The sequence below is a fragment of the Callorhinus ursinus genome, unplaced genomic scaffold, assembly GCF_003265705.2.
Source record: "Callorhinus ursinus isolate GAN/ISIS: 27379988/994484 unplaced genomic scaffold, GSC_fseal_2.0 scaffold4, whole genome shotgun sequence".
Taxonomy (NCBI): Eukaryota; Metazoa; Chordata; class Mammalia; order Carnivora; family Otariidae; genus Callorhinus; species Callorhinus ursinus.
Genome location: NW_027397066.1, coordinates 42,458,975 through 42,477,853, shown reverse-complemented (window position 1 = coordinate 42,477,853; position 18,879 = coordinate 42,458,975). Strand labels below are relative to the sequence as shown.

Below are 18,879 nucleotides of genomic sequence, written 5' to 3'. Positions count from 1 at the left end.
TTGCTGGTCTGTTTGGTTTTTTTGTTTGTTTGTTTTTAAAGTTTATTGATTTATTTAGTAATCTCTAAACCCAAGGCGGGGGTGGGCTGGTCCTCAAACTCGGGGCCTGGAGATCAGGAATCTTGTGCTCCTCCAATGGAGCCAGCCAGGTGCCCCCTTTGCTGGTCTGTTTTGCACAGGAGGAAGAAGGTGCCATTCCAGTATGCCAATCTTCATAGCCACCATTTCCTGAGCTCCCCCATGTGCCTGGCTCTGAATGAGGAGCCTCGCCTGCATGACCTCATTTTATCTGACAGATAAAATGCCATTATTATGGCTGTTTTTTTTTTTTTAAGATTTTATTTATTTGACAGAGAGAGACACAGCGAGAGAGGGAACACAAGCAGGGGGAGTGGGAGAGGGAGAAGCCGGCTTCCTGCGGAGTTGGGAGCCTGATTTCCCAGGACCCTGGGACCATGACCTGAGCCAAAGGCAGATGCTTAAGGACTGAGCCACCCAGGCGCCCCTATGGCTGTTTCTTGTTATGAGAATCCTCAGTCTTAATGAAGTTCAAAGACTTACAAGTTCAGACAACTAAAGATGGCAGAGCCAGGATTCAGATCCCATCTATCTAATGCAGGGGTGTGGAGTTTTAGGCACTAGGTAATACTATCTTCTAATGATACCTGGCATTTATTGAGCACCTATTATGTGCCAGGGTATCAGTTCAGCTTTTTAATGTATCTTTAATTTTTCACAATGACTCTGCAAGGTAGGTACTTTTATTATTTACTCATTTGGTTTTTGTCCACTTCTTGGTTAGTGTGGTTTTCCTATATATTAAAGATCACAAAGGCCAGTTTAACGTGGCCCATATGATGGGGCACAAACCGGCACTGGGGAATGTGATTGTTTTTATGCCCCTACACCCTGAACATAGTAAGTGCTGAAAGGCATTTGAAGTGGGTAAAAGCAACAGCTTATTCCCTTACTTCTAAAGCCTTGATTCTAATCAATACATAGGTCCAATGGTTGGTTGCGTACGCGCCCCTCCCCAAATGCCTGCAAGCTGCACCTGGACAGAAACTGGGTCTGTTTTGTTTATTCGCCGTCTGTGTCAAACACCTAGCCTAGAGCCGGCATATATTAGGAGATAAATATTTGTTGAATGATTTCTCATTTTACAGATAAGGAAACAGGCTCAGAGAGGCTAGGCAAATTGTCCAAGGCACAGAGCTTCCAAGGGGCAGAGGAAGGATTCAAACCGAAGATTTCCCATCCTAAGAGCCTGCTCTTTTTTCCACCCCAGCCCACAGCGTCCTGTGCTGTGTCGCCTGGACCACAGCGACTGAGCGGGCGAACCCGGGCTGCGCGTCTGGGGGCCGGCCCGAAGTCGGTCTTCACTCAACCCCGAAGCCCAAACGCGGGTGAAGCCGATGGGAGGCCGCTCCCTAGATGGAGATAAATAGACTCTGAGAGGATGCGAGGCGCTGCCAGTGCGTCCGCCGCTCCCGGCGCTTTCGCTGCGGGAGCTGGAGACCCACACCGTACCCCCTTCAGGGGTCTCAACTCTCTGGGTCCCGGTCTCTCCTTCTCCCTAATTTATTTCTCACTGGAAAACGAAGCGACTCTAAGGGATCGTACTGAACCCACAGCCCGAGAACACCGCGACCGGCAACGGCCCCCAACCACCTAGGACCCACGCTCCGCGCTGAGTCCTCGCCGCGACAGGTGCGCATGCGCGAGCGTGTGTGCAAGGAGGGAGAATTTAGCGTGAATCTGTGTACGCAAGCGCGTGTGAAGTGTGCGTGAGCGTAAGAATGAGTGCGTACGTGAGAGTTGGACACGGGGTGTGTGCGAAGCGAATGCATGTGTCGGCAAGTGTGTGAAGAGTGCGAATATGAGTAGTAGCATGTGCGTGATTGTGTGTACTTGTGTAAATGAAGCGTGTAGGTGTTTCAGAGCTTGAGTGGGGGGTTGTAAGCATGGCTGTGTGAATATAGGAGTGTGTGAATATATGAAGGGGCGAATAAGAGATGAGTGTGTGAGAGAGGGTGAGTGTGAATAGTATGCGTGTGAATGTGTATGAGAAAGCATGTGATCCTGCGAGTCTGTGCATAGGTGTATGTGTAAGAACGTGCGCGCGCCAGGGCGTGTGTGAAGAGTATGAGCGGGGGTGTGGGAGCTCGCGCGCGTGAAGTTCGCCTGTGAGAGTGTGCGTGCTTGGGACGCGTGCGTGGGGCGTGGCTCCTGGAGCGGGACCTCCGCCGCTCACCCCCACCCACCCAGGGGGCGGCCGCAGCAGCCCCGTGCCTCTCTTTGAGGAGCAGCGGGGTCACTGAGAGAGGGAGGGAAAGAAGGAGGGGACAGGAGTGGCCCCTCACGGTGGAAACCTGCAAATAAATGGGAGGGGCTTTGGGGGCATCACCAGGAGTCCCCTTTTTCACCTGTACCCCAGTTTTCTTCACTCACTCTCTGGATCATCTTTCTGGCTAATTCACCCAACAAGTATTTGTGGAGTATACCAGGCTCTGCTTTACACGCTGGGAAAACCAGAAGAACAAGTTAGGTCTCACTCACCATGGAGCTAGCATGGGGCTTTCTGTTCATGTGTAACTGCTTTGCAAAATGCTGGTGTTATAAACATAAATTTTGGTCTCTGCACTCAAGCCGAGGGGGCATGGAGAGCTTAGAAGACAGAGTATGATAGCAGTAAAACAGTACGTTGAAATAAGTGCAAATGCACTCCATCCACAACCCTTCCACTGCGCTCTTGAGCTTGGGCTTGAGGTTAGGCAGTCCTGGGTGTGAATCCACCCCCTTGACAATGGAAATTATAATGGCACTCTTTTTATGGGGTGGCTGTGAGCAGTAAATGAGTTGTCATGACAACCTTTGGCACAGTGCCTGGCACATGGTTAGCACTTGGTATATACAAGCTACAGTGATGCTGATGTTGATGTTCTGCTGGCCTGTTGGGATGCTGTGGAGAAGGGGAGATGTGCTGTAGGTTTTTTTAAAAAAAAGATTTACTTATTTATTTGAGGGGGGAGGGGCAGAGGGAAAGGGAGAGAGAGGCAGAGGGGTCTCTCTCTCCGGACCCCGAGATCATGACCTGAGAGGAAATCGAGTCCCATGCTTAACCAACTGAACCACCCAGGTGCCCAGATGTGATGTAGGTTACACAGTTTGAGAGATTATCTACAGATTCAAATTAATTTGTGTATATTTACATTATATTGCTTTGTAGCATCAGGTTGTGAATATCTAGATGCTTGGTCTTTATTTATCTCTACTAACTTCTTACCCTCCTGAACCAATGTTATTACTAGTGCAGTTGTCAAGGGGAAGTTTTTTAGGGGAAGACAGCAAGAAACTACAAGAGCCAAATGTCCTTTCAGGCAACCTTAGAAGCATTTTTAGTCCACCCATGTGCCATTAAAGTGAAAGGGAATATTTTCACAATGACACAAAATGCATGCTGTAATTTAACCTTGTGAGCGAAACTTCCAATTAAGTATGACATAGGAAGTATGTTTCCTGATTAGCCACGTACCTCCCTGGAATAAGGTACTGTATAAACAATTATGGGACATGGTAGTTTTGTTTTGTTTTTAATGTCTTACTGTCTTACTTTTTGTTTTTGGTTTTCAAACTAGGACCACAAGATAATTTTGTTTTAAACCGAAGAGAGTATCTTTAAATATTGAATTTCCTTATTGAGACTTTTTCAAGAAAAAAATATATTTTAAAAAGTCTTGAAAAATATGAGAATTGGTTGCAGCATCTAGGCTTTCAAATTTAGTAGCTGGAAATGAATTTTGCCACTATCCAGATGACCCATCCATCTTATGTTACAATCAGAGAACCTGAGGTCCAAAGAGAAGTAGTGTTATAAGTGATCCGTCCCTTCCAGCAGTCACCAAGTAGGACCAACTCAATTTTGTTTCTCTGCCCACACTATCCACACTTACACATTTGAAGGAAAATATCCTGGCAATTAGGAGGAGAAAAGGGGGAGGAGTTCCAGCTCCCTTCCAGACTGGCACATCCCTGTTGTGGTGTCTCAGTCCTAAACCCTTGGAATCTTCCTCAAATCCTCTCTTTCTTTCTGTACATTTAATCTGTGGGGAAGGCTTGATGGTCCCACCTGTAAAACATCCAGAAACTGACCACTCTCAACATCCTCACCACTATCACACTGGTCCAAAGCACACTCTGGTCTCCTGCAGAGCCTTCTGACTGGGTCCTTCCTCTCATCCTTGCCTCTGCAATCTGTTCTCAAGTCAGCAGCCAGAGGAAGCCTCTAAAAACAGAAGTCAGATTGGGTCAGAGTAAGAACCAAAGACCTTACAATGGCCAAAAAGGCCCTCCATGATCTTAACAGTGGCTATCTCTCTGAACTCCTCTCTTCCTATTGGCCTATTCACTCGCCCGGCTTTCCTTTCTTGTCTGACCCACTCCTGCACTGGCCTTCCCCTCTGCTGAGAACTCTTCCCTACGATTCCCTTTGCTTACCTTCAGGTCTTCCCTCAAATGTCACTTGCTCACTCTTTTTAAAATATCGAAGCCCCGGGGCGCCTGGGTGGCTCAGTCATTAAGCGTCTGCCTTCGGCTCAGGTCATGATCCCAGGGTCCTGGGATCAAGCCCCACATCGAGCCCCACATCAAGCCCCACATGGGGCTCCCTGCTCAGCAGGAGGCCTGCTTCTCCCTCTCCCACTCCCCCTGCTTGTGTTCCCTCTCTTGCCGTGTCTCTCTCTGTCAAATAAATAAATAAAATCTTTAAAAAAAAATATCAAAGCCCCTACTGTGCCCTCTGGACTCCTAACCCCCCTTACCGTGCTTTATTTTGTTCTCCATAGCATTTACCACTTTCCAACATACTATAAAGTGTACAGAGTTTATGTGTTTATTGTCTGAATCTCCCTTTGAGAATGAAAACTCCTGGAGGATATTTAAGTCCATGGGGTCACTAAGAACAGTGCCTGGCATAATAGTTGCCATCATCAATATTTGATGAGGATTCAAAAGAAGAAAGCCAGTGTTCTGGGTAGATGCCTGAACACAATTCTATCTTACCTCTACATAGCACGCTGGGGTTTACAAGGACTCTTAAATATGTTATGTCATTGGCTGTGCAGTTATATAAGCTAGATAGGACTTTTTTTTTAATTGTTATTTCCACAATGAGATATTCAGAGGTTAAAGGACGTGTCCAAATCAGATCCAGGACTGGGATCTAAATCAGAGTGTCATTTTTGGTAGGAAACAAGTTCTCTATTCTAAACCTCTTGGCTAAATGAGGAAAATATAGGTCACTGGATTCACTGTGGATCCTTCTAAATTCTGGCCCCGGGATGAGGGCTGGGTCCTTCTTCCACCGCCTGCCTTTGCGATTATGTAGCTGTTCAATCCCCAGCTAAATAAGTGATGTTTGGGGGAACATTCCACAATGGCCACATCCTCTTGTTTTTATAATTTGCACCGGGTTGAAAACAAGAGATATTGTCTTGTTGTTAGCTCAAGCTCATTTGGAGTCTGGCCTGAATCTCTTGACTTGGCTGGATGCCCTCCCTCATCTGACTGCTCTGGGCAAACCAACATACTGTCTTAGTCAGGGCATTACAGTTCCTTCCTCATGTTTGGGTTCTCTGTCAGTCCATCAGATTTAGCTGATGAGCTCATTGACTGAAAACTGATTGAGCAAGACAATGTCCCTCATTCTCTAGGCGCACACAGCACCATTGTTTTCCACAGATACTAGTAATAATTGACATCCTCTTATGAGGACATTAATATCTCAAGAGTAATCAATAACCGCTGTTAGAGCAAGAATTTATCATATTGAACTACAAAGGTAGCAAAAAAAAGGTTAATATGATTCAGAAAATAGATATAAATACAAGATTACCAATTCTGAACAAGTTTTTAAGATAACGCTATTTCTGGGGCACCTGGCTAGCTCAGTTGGAAGAGCGTTCGAGTCTGGATCTCGGTGTCATGGGTTCAAGCCCCACTCTGGGTGTAGGGATTACTGAAAAAATAAATAAATAAACTTTTTTTTTTAAAGATTTTATTTATTTATTTGAGAGAGAGAGAGAATGAGAGATAGAGAGCACGAGAGGGAAGAGGGTCAGAGGGAGAAGCAGACTCCCTGCCGAGCAGGGAGCCCGATGCAGGACTCGATCCCGGGACTCCAGGATCATGACCTGAGCCGAAGGCAGTCGCTTAACCAACTGAGCCACCCAGGCGCCCTAAATAAATAAACTTTAAAAAAAAGATAACACCATTTCCTCAAGGATGTTCGCATGTAGTAAAATAAATGACAGTACTTCTCTGTTACCTTTCAAATACCATGAATTATTATTTTTATGTGAGTGAGGAAAATTTAAACATTTTGAGACAAGAGAAGAAATAGAACCATTTTTTTATTGATATATTGATTCGATGTTTGGTTATTTATGGATTAACCCATGCCATCTCCACTTAGAATGTAATACATGTCTCAGGTATACACTGTTTTTCTGCTCCAGGTGCTCTAAAGGAACAGATGTTAGTTATAAATGCAGAAGGCATAGTTCAGAAAGGAGCAATGGCAGCCGAAGTTAACTGCATCATTGCTATTCTGCAGGGGCTTTTTTTTTTTTTTTTTTTTTTTTACCTTGGGTGGTAGTGGTGGTGGTTGTTGTTTGAGATTGAGCAAGTTAATGGAGTTCCACACAATGTACCTAGGAATGATCATAATACCATTTATATTGGCCAGAGAATGACCCCTAGCCAGAGAAGTTTTTGTGTATTTAGTTGCCAACAAAAGACAAAGCATATCAAATGAATGGCTACTTTTAGAGATAAGGCCTAGGTCATACTGTTAGATGAACTTCTGGAAATAGAGCTACAGTTGCTATTGAAATTCACCATTACTTATTAAGTGCCTGTGTGTGCTAGGTGCTAGGGTACAAAGATGACTAAAACCTCACCACAGCCCCCAGTGAATTCTAATAGGTGTGTGATAATGGAATGCAATAATCTATGGAATCATGGAGGCGAGAGCCATTCTGTCTTCCAGCTGGCATCAGGGACTCTGGGATTGGGCCTTGAACTATTTATAGGATATACTTAGATTAAAAACAACACAACAACAACAACAATAACACAACAATGAGAGAAGAGACTTCTAGGCCAGGGGTCCATGAGTGAGCACAGACCTGGACGATGCATTCTGTGGAGCTGGAATGGCTGCATGCAGCAGGGAGAAACAGCAGGGGCTGCTTAGCAGCAGAAACAAAGGGTCTGAGTGGTTGGTGAAAGAGTAGGAGCTACTATTAGATGGATAGTCTTCGAGGGATGCTAAGTAGAAAATTGAAAAGTTTATATTGAAATCATTATAAAGGGTGGATTGGAAGAGAGAAAAATCAGAGGCAGTTAAAGTCTTAGAGTCAGTCTCAGGATGATGAAGGTCACATTACTCAGTAGTGGTGGGAAAAGAGAGGAGAGGAGAGGATACACTCAAGAGTGCCAACAGTCCTCGGGTGCTCTTTAGGTGGGATGTGGTACAGAAAGAGAAATGAGTCAGTGGGGGGTTGGATTTCTGGCTCCGCTGTCTGTGTCAGTGAGGGCACCGTTAACAAATACAGTGGTTACAGAAGATAAGCAGCGTGTCATTGTTTCAGATGGACTTGTGGATAGAGTGGGTGGGAGAGGAAGAAGGTGAGGTTTTTGGTGTTAAGCATTTTGAGTTGCAAGTGCTGTCAGAACAGCCAATGGGACATTTTTGATGTGTAATAGCAGTTGGAAATAAATATCCGAACTTCAGAGAAATTGGGGTTGGAAATAAACATGACATCAGCCTATAGTATTTAAACTATACATAATTGTTGGAACATCAAGCTGAGATGAAATTACTGAGGGTTGATGAGGTGATGGTTAGGATGGCCAAGCTCATTGTCTTGGCATAGTATCTTTCCGAGTAATTGGCACATAGTAGTTAACATATTTGTTAAATGCTGACTCTGTTTCAGAGTCTCATTTCCCCAGTTGGAAGGCAGCTTGGTGTGAATATGGGATTAGAGTTAAAAATACCCTCCTTCAGGGGTGCCTGAGTGGCTCAGTTGGTTAAGAGTGATGCCTTGCTCAGGTCATGATCTCAGGGTCCTGGGAATGAACCCCCACATTGGGCTCCCTGCTCAGCAGGGAGCCTGCTTCTCCCTCTGCCCTTCCGCCACTCATGCTCTCTCTCTCTCTCTCTCTCTCTCTAAATAAAAAAAATCTTTCAAAAAAATTTTTAAATAGCCTCCTTTAGCCAACCAGGTGCCTTAGAAAGTTGACCTGAGCACTCAGTCCCCATCCCATCCCATCTAATAGAAATAGAGTGAAGTAGGGAAATCCTGATGTCACATTCAGGTACCCTGCCTTGTTTTCGTTCCAAAAGGCTTCTTTTCCCATGCGGACCGTAGATATTTTCTGATAGATTCAACTTTATCTTCACAGGGCCTGCTGACAACATGCCAAAGATCCATCAAGTAGGGCAGCCAGATGTTTATGGCCTGGTTCTGGCTTATTAGCACAGCATTGCTCAGATTCCCAGTCTGAGTCAGAATCCTAAGTGACTGTTCCAGGTCACAAGATGTTTGTGTTTCCTGAAGGATTTAAAGTGCTTGCAAAATGGACTGTCACACCCGCCTCCAGAACTACGATTGCTCATCTTTGAGATCCCATGTAGATGGAAAAATGAGGGAGAAATGGCAAATCAATGCACAAAATCATATACAGTGTCACCATTTATCATCAGCTGGAACTTGGTATTGGTCTTATTACTTTCCCGTCAGTTACCACATTACCCAACTGCCCTCATCCTATGATGTTCTGGATCAACCTCTCTGCTTCAACCAGGCAGACCTGTTTGTGGTCATAGCACATACAGCCCCATATGTGGGGCTTCTTACCCACACCTTTCCCCATTTAAAGTGCTTCTATCCTTTTCTCACTCATCCAGTTTTAATCTTTAAAATGCTCCTCAAGGGACTCCTGGGTGGCTCAGTGGGTTAAGCGTCTGCCTTCGGCTCAGGTCATGATCTCAGGGTCCTAGGATCGAGTCCCACATCGGGCTTCTTGCTCAGCGGGGAGCCTGCTTCTCCCTCTGCCTGCCACTCTCCCTCCTTGTGCTCTCTCTCTGACAAATAAATAAATAAAATCTTAAAAAAAAATAAAATGCTCCTCAAAGTGGTAGCTTCTTCATATGACTTCTTCCTAATGGTAACAACTCAGATTACCCAAAATTCCTCAGTGTTTCCATGTATGCTTAATTATAAGTTTTATCTCTACATGGTATATCCTATTTCTTTAGGATACTTATGAATACCCTCATTTTTCCAGAGCAATATCTTGTAAACTAACCCTCAGTATCACCTAGAAAGATTGTTGAGTTGAATGAACTAATCAACAAGGTCAATTTGAAGTTTTTTGGATGATGGGAATAATAATGACTGATTCATTCACTGAGTGGTATGGCAGACACCGTACTAAGTATTTTGCCACGTTATTACACTTGATTGTCACAGTGAAGAGTGAGGAGATCATCCTCATTTTACAGATGAGAAAAATCGAGGTTCAAAGAGGTTAAGTAATTTGCTTGAGGTCATATGATTAGTAAAGAGCATAACCTGGGTGGAAACCCCAGTCTTTGAGACTCTACAGTTCATAATCTTGCCATGCTGTTTCTTAAAACAAAAACAGTTTCTGGTATTTTTTTCATCTCTTTCCATTCTTCCTTGCACAGGGCTGCATACTGAATGTTGTAATTAAATTTGAGGTTGCAGGAACACAGGGATGCTAATTTCCTTCAGTGGATGAATGTCTTGGTCAGCATAGATGGGGAAGTAAAGGAAAGTAGGACCTGCCTCAGCAACTGCAAAGCCGGACCTCATGGAGAACTGAAAAATAATCACTCCTCTTCATGCCCATTTCCTCAGAAGGGGCTTACTCAGAGTTTTAAGGATCCTCTTTCCCTGTGAGAACAAAGCTCTCAGATAAAAGGCCCTTCATTAGAAACCAGTTCTTTCATTAATTCAACAAATATTTGAGTGCTTACAATATGTCAAGCACTCTTCAAGGCACCAGGGAAAAGTGGTGGGCATGACAGAGAAATTTTGTCCTAATAGGGCTTCTGTTTCAATAGTCTTATATTAAGTTTTAGTGATGATAATTCTCATGTGGCTGTTCTCTTCCTGGTGCTTATTCTCTGGTTTGAAGACTTCCTCATTTTCAGGATTGTGCTTGAACTAAGAAGTGGGTATAAGCCAGTATTTTCCAAATTTATTTATTGTGGACACCTGTTAGTTGCTTTTTTCTTTTTTGAGATTTTATTTATTCATTTGACAGAGAGAGCACAAGCAGGGGGCACGGCTGGCAGAGGGGGAGGAAGCAGCAGGCTCCCTACTGAGCAGGGAGCCCAATGTGGGGCTGGATCCCATCATGACCTGAGCTGAAGGCCGTGGTTAACCGACTGATCCACCCAGGCACCCCCTGTTAGTTTCTTCTGCAGCATTAATAGTGTATGGCTTCAGCCTTGGAATTCTGGGGAAGTTGACACTATCTATGGCTCCACAAAGGAACATATGATCTAGGCTAAGCCAATTAGTATGTTATCCCTTCCACAATGATTGGCTTGGTGGATAGCATGTGACCTGAGAAGGTCCAATAAGAACAAAGCTCAGAAATTTTAAAGAATAATGATTCTGTCTAATGCTCTGGAGAGAGCAATGTGTACATATGAGGGCTGGATCTGCTGCAGTCATTTTGTAGAGAAGAGGGAAGAATCTGATACACAGATGTAAGCAGAATCCAGAAATGGAGCTGGAGGCCTGGGCAAATTGCATTTTGCCCGCCCCATCTCTAGACTTTAACCATCAGTGAAGCCAATAAATATCTTCATTTTTTGAAACAGTTTGAATTCAGTTTTGTTAATTGCAACTTAAAGCATAGCAATTGATACTAAAAAAGAAAAAAAAGATGAAGAAAGGAAAATGAAAAAATACCTTTCCCTTTGTTTTTTCTTCTAGAAGCATTTTACAGGACTAGATTTTCTCAGAATAAAGTCACATTGGGAAATGCTGAGTTTGACAGTTGATGGCTATTAGCTAATATCCTAGAGAGGTTAAAATATGCAACCCTTTGGCTAAGTTTTTAAAAAAGATTTATTAATTTATTTGAGAGAGAGAGAGAGAGAGAGAGGGTGCAAGCAGAGGGGAGGGGCAGAGGGAGAGGGAGAGGGAGACAAGCAGACTCCCTGCTGAGGGGGAGCCCAACAAGGGGCTCTATCCCAGGACCCTGAGATCATGACCCCTGAGCCAAAATCAGGGGGCAGATGTTTAACCGATGGAGCCACCCAGGCACCCCTTGACTAAATATTTTTGAGAAATACTTTTGTATCTACTAATATATAGTCTAAGTGCAAAGAAATCTTCTTCACTGTTAATCTTCAAAAATGGCATGTGGTAGGGGCGCCTGAGTGGCTCAGTTGGTTAAGCATCTGCTCAAGTCATGATCCCAGGGTCCTGGGATTGAGCCCTGCATCGGGCTCCCTGCTTAGAGGGGAGCCCGCTTCTCCCTCTGCCTCTGCTTGCCTCTCTGCCTACTTGTGCTCTCTCTCTCTAACAAATAAATAAAATCTTTAAAAAAATGGCATGTGGTTAAAATTTTTAATACAGTTGTTCAATCAGTGCTTAAAACAACTTTGAGATATTAGTTAAAGAAGAGAGGAAAAAAGAGGTCATTATGATCATAATCGAAAGAAATAACGTATCTCAGGAGAAAGAAAATATAGAAAAAAAAAGGAAGAAATCAAAAGATAAGGATAAAGTCAATTTTCTGGAAAGGGAAGTTTTAACACTAAACTGGAAGAGAAAGTATACAGTAAAATTTCTATGATTGTGTAATTCAGTGTCACGTAGGAAAATGTGGAGATAATAGCTAATAAATCACAAGAAGATCTCTTCAGTTTGAACAGAAAACTGGAAGACAGGCTCAGTACAGACGAATATAGTTCAAACTATATTAATAAAGTCATTCTATGTTATTTTAATTATGATCCAGAAACAAAAGGGGGATTAAAAAGGATTGAAGGACTATTCCCTAATGGTATGAGCCTAATCTGGCTCAATTAAATCTGACTGAATTGCTCTGTTCAACATGACCATCAAAATGTTGTTTTTGATCATCTTAGGAATGAGAACAGAAAGTAATCTAAGCCTTTGGTGATGGCATTTATCAGAATGGCGTTTGACGTGTGTGTGATGATAGGGTCCTGAGCTATCTAACATTTGTAAGCTCATTTCAGTAAACTGAAAAAGCCCCTCCATTAGTGGGCACTAATTATAAAATCAACACGTGAGACATATTATATTCATGGGTTGACTGGCATCACTTGTAGTTGATCTAAGATTATCATCTAAAGAGCTTTTGATTTTGGATTCATTTGCCAAGTTACATCATTCCTGAAGCATCTCAAATCAGGCAGGACAGGGTAGAATCGCATGCTGATGCCACAAGGTGTAGATGGATCCAAATGGCCCTGCTTTCGTCAACAGTCATGATCTAATCATGAATGATCAGCTGTTATGTGATACCAACAAGAAGGTTCACCTGCTCATGTGACACGCCCTTAAACGTCAGTTCCTCATGGTTGGCAGTGGGGTGGCAGGAGGGGTGTTGTAGGAATGAAGTTACAGGGATCCAACAGACCGCAGGCAGAGTGAGATCTCCGAGCCAAAGTGGGATCGCTTCTAAGGTGAACAGCCACAACAGCCACAACAGCCTTGTAAGGATATTTGGAGGTAGTATCTCCTTGTGGACAAACCTCTCACAGGCTGATCACTATGCTAATCCATGGTAAAATAATCTGTCTATTCTTTCGATGATACATGTATTGCCCCCTCAGTGAACCTCTTATAGATGCTATGAACTGTTCGTTTGAATCTCAGAGAACAGTGAGTCAAGTTGACTGTTCTTTTCGGTTCGGCCATTGAATTTTTAAGTTGCCCGGCACCTGTGTAGGTCTGACTGGATGGCTACTCATAAACGCTTTCCCCTGCCTTGCCGTATGGCTTTGCTCAGAAGGGCAAAGAGAGAGAAAGCCCAGGAGAGAAATGGTTGCAGTATTTTCTTGTCTTTCTATGTGGCTTTATAAATGCTCAGAACATGATCTGGCATGATGAATTGTTTCTGTGAGGGAGGCAGCTAGACAGGAACATTGTCTTCATTCTCTAGATGAGAGAATTGAAGGAAGATTAGGGTAGGCTGATTACAGTGCAGCATGAAAATGTGTATCTACCGCTCTTTATTCTAGTATTCTATCCACCCTGATTGAAATAACACCATCATCAATAATAACAACTAACACTTCTTGAATACTTACCATTCTTTACGTATATTATCTCATTTAATCCTTGCAACAGCTCTGTGCAATGAGTGCTATAATTAGCTCCACTACACAGATGAGGATAACAAGTATTGAGTCAACCCAGTTTCCTGTTTCTTAAATATCATCCTGGGAATGTTAAGTGTTTGGGGAGGTAAATGAGCTTTTTTATAACCACTCAGCCGTTCCTCATTATACTATGTAAAAACGGTTAGCCTCATTTTCTCATTAAGTTTGTATTTTTTTCCTTCTTATTTATCTTCCCTTCCTGGTAATGGAAACTTACCCACAGAAACAAAAGGAGTCTTTCTTTGATCTTCACTGTATCTTAGCCTTTCGAGAGCCACTTGAGCTCATAAGTTATTTAACCTGTTTCCTCTGAAATTTATAGAATGGAACTAATATCCCAGTGTTTTTTTCACTGGAGTGTTGTGAGGGTGAGAGGAGACACAAATGAAAATGTTTTGTAAAATGTTTAGCACTGTGTAAACACTGCTATAAATATTATTTTTCCTTGTAGATGGTCTTTTCTCTTTGCCTCACTTTACCCTTATTTTTCTGAATAGAGGCTGCATTCTTTTACATGTTCATATCTGAGTGTCTTCCCGTGGTGCAATTAGCTACAACAATAAAGATGATAGCAAGATTTCTGAGGAAATTCACTTACAACTATTTTGTGCCTCCAGGTGTAAGTTATTCTCATGGCAGTAGGGTGCATTTCATTTTCTGAACCTCCAGAATACCTCATAGCTCATTACATCTTCTAAGGACACACCGATACCTTTAAATACACCATGCACAGAGTTATTAGTTGATTTCCCAAAGCCTAAAATTGTTCATGCATCTTCTTAAGTGCTTAATGCCACTAGGAGCAACACAATACCTTGAATATTGAAGCCCTAAAGTTAATCTGAGAGGATTCTACCTTCAAAATTTAGTTCTATATAAAAGTAACTCACATTTTAAGAAGAGGTTGAAACACGGTAGTCAAAGACTAGAAAAGAAAGAAACTTTGAGGGGCACCTGGGTGGATCGGTCGGTTTAGCGTCTGCCTTCAGCTCAGGTCATGATTCCAGGGTCCCGGGATGGAGCCCCCGATCAGGCTCTCTGCTCAGCTGGGAGCCTGCTTCTCCCTCTCTTTCTGCTGCTCCCCCTGCTTGTGCTCTCTCTCTGTCAAATAAATAAATAAAATCTTAAAAAGAAAAAAGAAAGAAACTTCGAAAGCCTGAATGTAAAAAGCAGACATTCAGAAAGAAAATGGTATGAGAAAATATTATAAGAAAAAATTAGAATGTGAGTGAAAACACACCATAGCAAGGCCAGTGCATATGTGTTGGGGTGGGGTGAGCAGTGAGAGAGAACAGAGGGGTAGGCTGTCGCCCACATTCCCCATCCAAGTACTAACAAGGCCCGACCCTGCTTGGCTTCTGAGATCAGACGAGGTTGGGCGCTTTCAGGGTGGTATGGCCGTAGACCCTTGTTCCCATATGAAGCTGGGTGCTGGCTAACCTCAATCACGTGAGAAGTCCAGCCTGACTCGCACTACCAAATCCAACTCTTCACTGTACCACATTCAAAGAAGTGTAGAGAACTCTTAACATGGGTGAGTAAGAAGGCCATTGGCTCCCAGTAAGAGTTCCAAAAGGATGCGGAATAGATTATCATCACACCCATTCAGGAGCAAAAATTGGTTGTGCCCCTCAAGCCTGAAAGGTGAAGCACAATATTTCAAAAGTTAGGTACTGAGTGTCTATATAAGTATGGAATTATGGCATCGCTACAGAGGCATAAAACAACTAAAAAAGATACCAAAGAAACTTCGACAAATGGACACATACACACACACACACACATCCCCCAAACCTTCAAAATTAATAGTTTAATCAATTTATTCAATCTATTTTTCTTTGTCTTCCTACCATTTCTTATGATATCCAGGGTCAAGAAGGAAGAGCGAGGGCGCCTGGGTGGCTCAGTCATTAAGCGTCTGCCTTCGGCTCAGGTCATGATCCCAGGGTCCTGGGATCGAGTCCCACATCGGGCTCCCTGCTCAGCGGGGGGCCTGCTTCTCCCTCTCCCACTCCCCCTGCTTGTGTTCCTGCTCTCACTGTCTCTCTCTGTCAAATAAATAAATAAAATCTTTAAAAAAAAAAAAAGAAGGAAGAGCGAGTTCCTGTTTCTTCTAACTTGGCTATAATAATCGTCTATTGCTACATAACTGAGTACCTCAAATCTTCGTGGCTGAAAGAAGAATACATAAATGTTGGTTAATTCTGGCAGTTTCTGTGGAGTAGAAATTGGTAAGCAGCTTAGCTGGGTGTCTGGCACAGGGTCTCTCATAATATTGCTGTCAACATGTTAGTTGGGGCTGCTGTTGGGGCTGGAGGCTTGATTAGGGCTGGAAAATCTGCTTTTAGGATGGCTTAATTCACATGAGTGGCGGGAGGCCTCAGTTTCTCTCCATGTGAGCCTCCCTATAGTGGATTTGAGTGTCCGCATGACATGGCAGCTGACTTCCCTCCAGGGTGAGTGATTTAAGAGAATAATATGGATACCACCATATCTTTTATAACGTAGACTCAGAGGTCATATACTGTCACATTCACAAATCCCACTGGTCACACCAGTCAGCTCTATTCAGTATGGGAGGGGACTACAAGGGGCATACCAGATGATGAGGCTCAGTAGGGATCATCTTGGAGGTTGGCTGTCACAATGGCCAAATCACTGGTTTTGGGCCCCAAATAATAAAAAGACTGTTCACCAAAGGAAGCTGGTAGGAGTCAGATACAGTCTCTGCAAAGAGTCAGGAACTTCAAGCTACCTTCTTGAAGGAAAAATGCTTGAAGTAAATGGGCACATTTAGCTCAAAGATAAAAGATTTCAAGTGGGGATATCTTCACTTATTTGAAAGACTGTCACCTAGAAGAAAGAGTAAACTTGTCTCTCTAGAGATTGGAACGAGAATTAACAGATGAAGATGTGTTGAATGACTCTTGGATTCCAGGCAATATTCAAGGGATTGGAAGGAAAAGAAAAAAAAAAAAGAAAAGCCAAGGCATAGTCTTAGTCCTTAAAGAACACAGTCTTTAAAAACCGTGGAAGAACATCATATTTTTGCATATGTCTGATATGCTATAGCTATTTAATGTAATTAGTGAGATGTTCAAAAGAGAAGGAAACACCGTATGATTTAGACTGAAGCAAAGTTTTGGAGTCAGTGTGGATAAGATGACTCATGGGCTCCATTCTGGTTCTGTGAGCCTATCGTTTTAGGAGTAGTCTCCGGCCCTTGTGAATGTAAAAGATGGCAGTGAAGAAAACCCGGTAGAACTTGTATGCCATATTTACAGCATTGTTTTAAACCAGGTGAGCAGCCATAGATATTATTCTAGGGTAATCTAAGAGACTCCAAATGGATTTTACAGTTTTATTATAAAAATATTTGGGGACAGACACAGTAAATATGTATATACAGTGTGAAATCATCAAGGACGAAACAGGATGATTTCATACATGTAGCCATCTATTTAATATTTATAAGGCACTAAATATATGCCAAGCACTGTTGTAGGTATCGGGAATATAGAGGGAAATAATCTAATATTTCTCTGCTGGTGTTTAAGACTGTAGAGCAAAGTGGTAAGATTGTGGGATGAGGAAACATACTGTTTAGGCTCAAATCCCCTGGTTCTACCACTTTCTAGTTACATGACCCCTTGGGCCAAGTTACCTAATTTCCTTTTGCCTCAGTTGGGATATATGTAAAATAGGGACGAAGATGGTACCTGCGTTATAAGGATGTCTGTTAGGCTAAGCGGGTTGATATGTGCAGAATTCCAGGAGAAAAATTTTCTGCATTGCTTCCTTGGGTCCATGAGCAGAGTTTTTCTGGTTTCTGTCTTGCAGCTCTTCCTGGTTGGTTGCTGTGCGCTTGCCTTACACCTACCTATGGCCAAGTCTCCTAACACAGCCTGAGTGTTAAAACTCCTGCCTTTAGCTCCTTGGAACTACTTCTGGTCCAATAACTCCCTCCCTACCCACTTCCCCCTCCCAGCCCCATGGTATAGTCTATGAGTCTATCACTCAAGCTTTAGGCTTCATTTTTGCTTCTGGAATTAAAATGTTTCTCCTCTCTTTTGAATTTAGTATTTACTATATTACTATTTTTTTAATAGACTGCTTTTTAGAGCAGTTTTAGAATTTAAGAAAAAATGAGAAAATAGTCCAGACAGTTCCCTATACTCTCTATTTTCTCTATTATTCACATCTTGAGGTATGTTTGCTAAAATTAATGAACCAATATTGATACATTATTATTAACTAAAGCCCATAGTTTATTCAGATTTCCTTAGTTTTAACCTAATTTCCCTTTTCTGTTCCAGAATCCCATTCAGGGTACCACATTACATTTAGTCATCATGTCTTCTGTAGCTCCTCTTGTCTGTGACAGTTTCTCAGACTTTTCTTGTTTTTGATGACCTTAACAGTTGTCAGAAGTACCGTTGAGGTATTACGCAGGATTATCTCACAATTGGAATTTGTCTAATGTTTTTCTCATGATTAGAGTGGAGTTATGGGTGTTTGGGTGGAAGATCAGACAGGTTAGGTGCCATTTTCACCATATCATAACAAAGGTACCTACTATCAACATGATTGACAGCTGTTGATGTTGACCTTGATCACCTGGCTGCTGTAGTGTTTGTCAGGTGTCACCAGGATGGTTAGTCTTCCTTACTTTCCATACCGCACTCTTTGGAAGGAAGTCTCTATGCACAGCCCTCACTTAAGGAGTGGGGAGTTATGCTCCCCTTTATTACTGTTTTTTAATGGTTATATTTGATTTAGGATTTTTTTTAAAAAAAGATTTTATTTATTTGAGAGAGTGCACGCGTGCGAGGGGGGAGGGGCAAAGGGAGAGGGAGAGAGAAAGAGAATCCTGAAGCAGATCCCCCGCTGAGCGCGGAGCTGACAAGGGGCTTGCTCTGAGGACCCTGAGATCACAACCTGAGCCCAAACCAAGAGTCAGTCACTCAACCGACTGAGCCACCCAGGGACCCTTACTTGATTTAGGATTTCTATGTGTTTGCAGAGTCAAGGGGTTCTGAGTTGGCTCTGTCAAATTACTGGTTATAGATATTGATTGAGTCCTTCTCCAAGATACAGTGGACACTCCACTCTTTGGTTCCTATCTTGCATCATCTCTGCAGTGTCTCACATGATGATTGCTACCTCCTTTTTCTTTCCTTTTTTTCACTTGTAACACCACACTGTGTCAGTTTGCCTCTGGCCACTTTGATTATTTCCTCTCAATTTCCTTTGTCAGTTCCTCCTCCTCTCCCCATCTGGAATCAACTGAAATCCCTTCATCCTAGATACTCTTATCTTCTCACTCTCTCCCTAGGCCATCTCACCTCTTGGCTTTTGAGCCATCTCGGTTTCTTTCTTTCTTTCTTTCTTTCTTTCTTTCTTTCTTTCTTTCT

General features: G+C 42.9%; 1 protein-coding gene across 1 annotated transcript in view; it reads left to right on the top strand.

The window, feature by feature from the left end:
- The first annotated feature begins 15,669 nt into the window (after nucleotides 1-15,669).
- The window catches only part of CHIC2 (cysteine rich hydrophobic domain 2), an 85,904-nt gene continuing 82,694 nt past the window's right edge, over nucleotides 15,670-18,879 (top strand). Inside the window, exon 1 of the mRNA XM_073891685.1 lies at nucleotides 15,670-15,696. The gene's annotated coding sequence lies outside the window, so the exon portion shown is untranslated. The remainder of the gene's footprint in view (nucleotides 15,697-18,879) is intronic.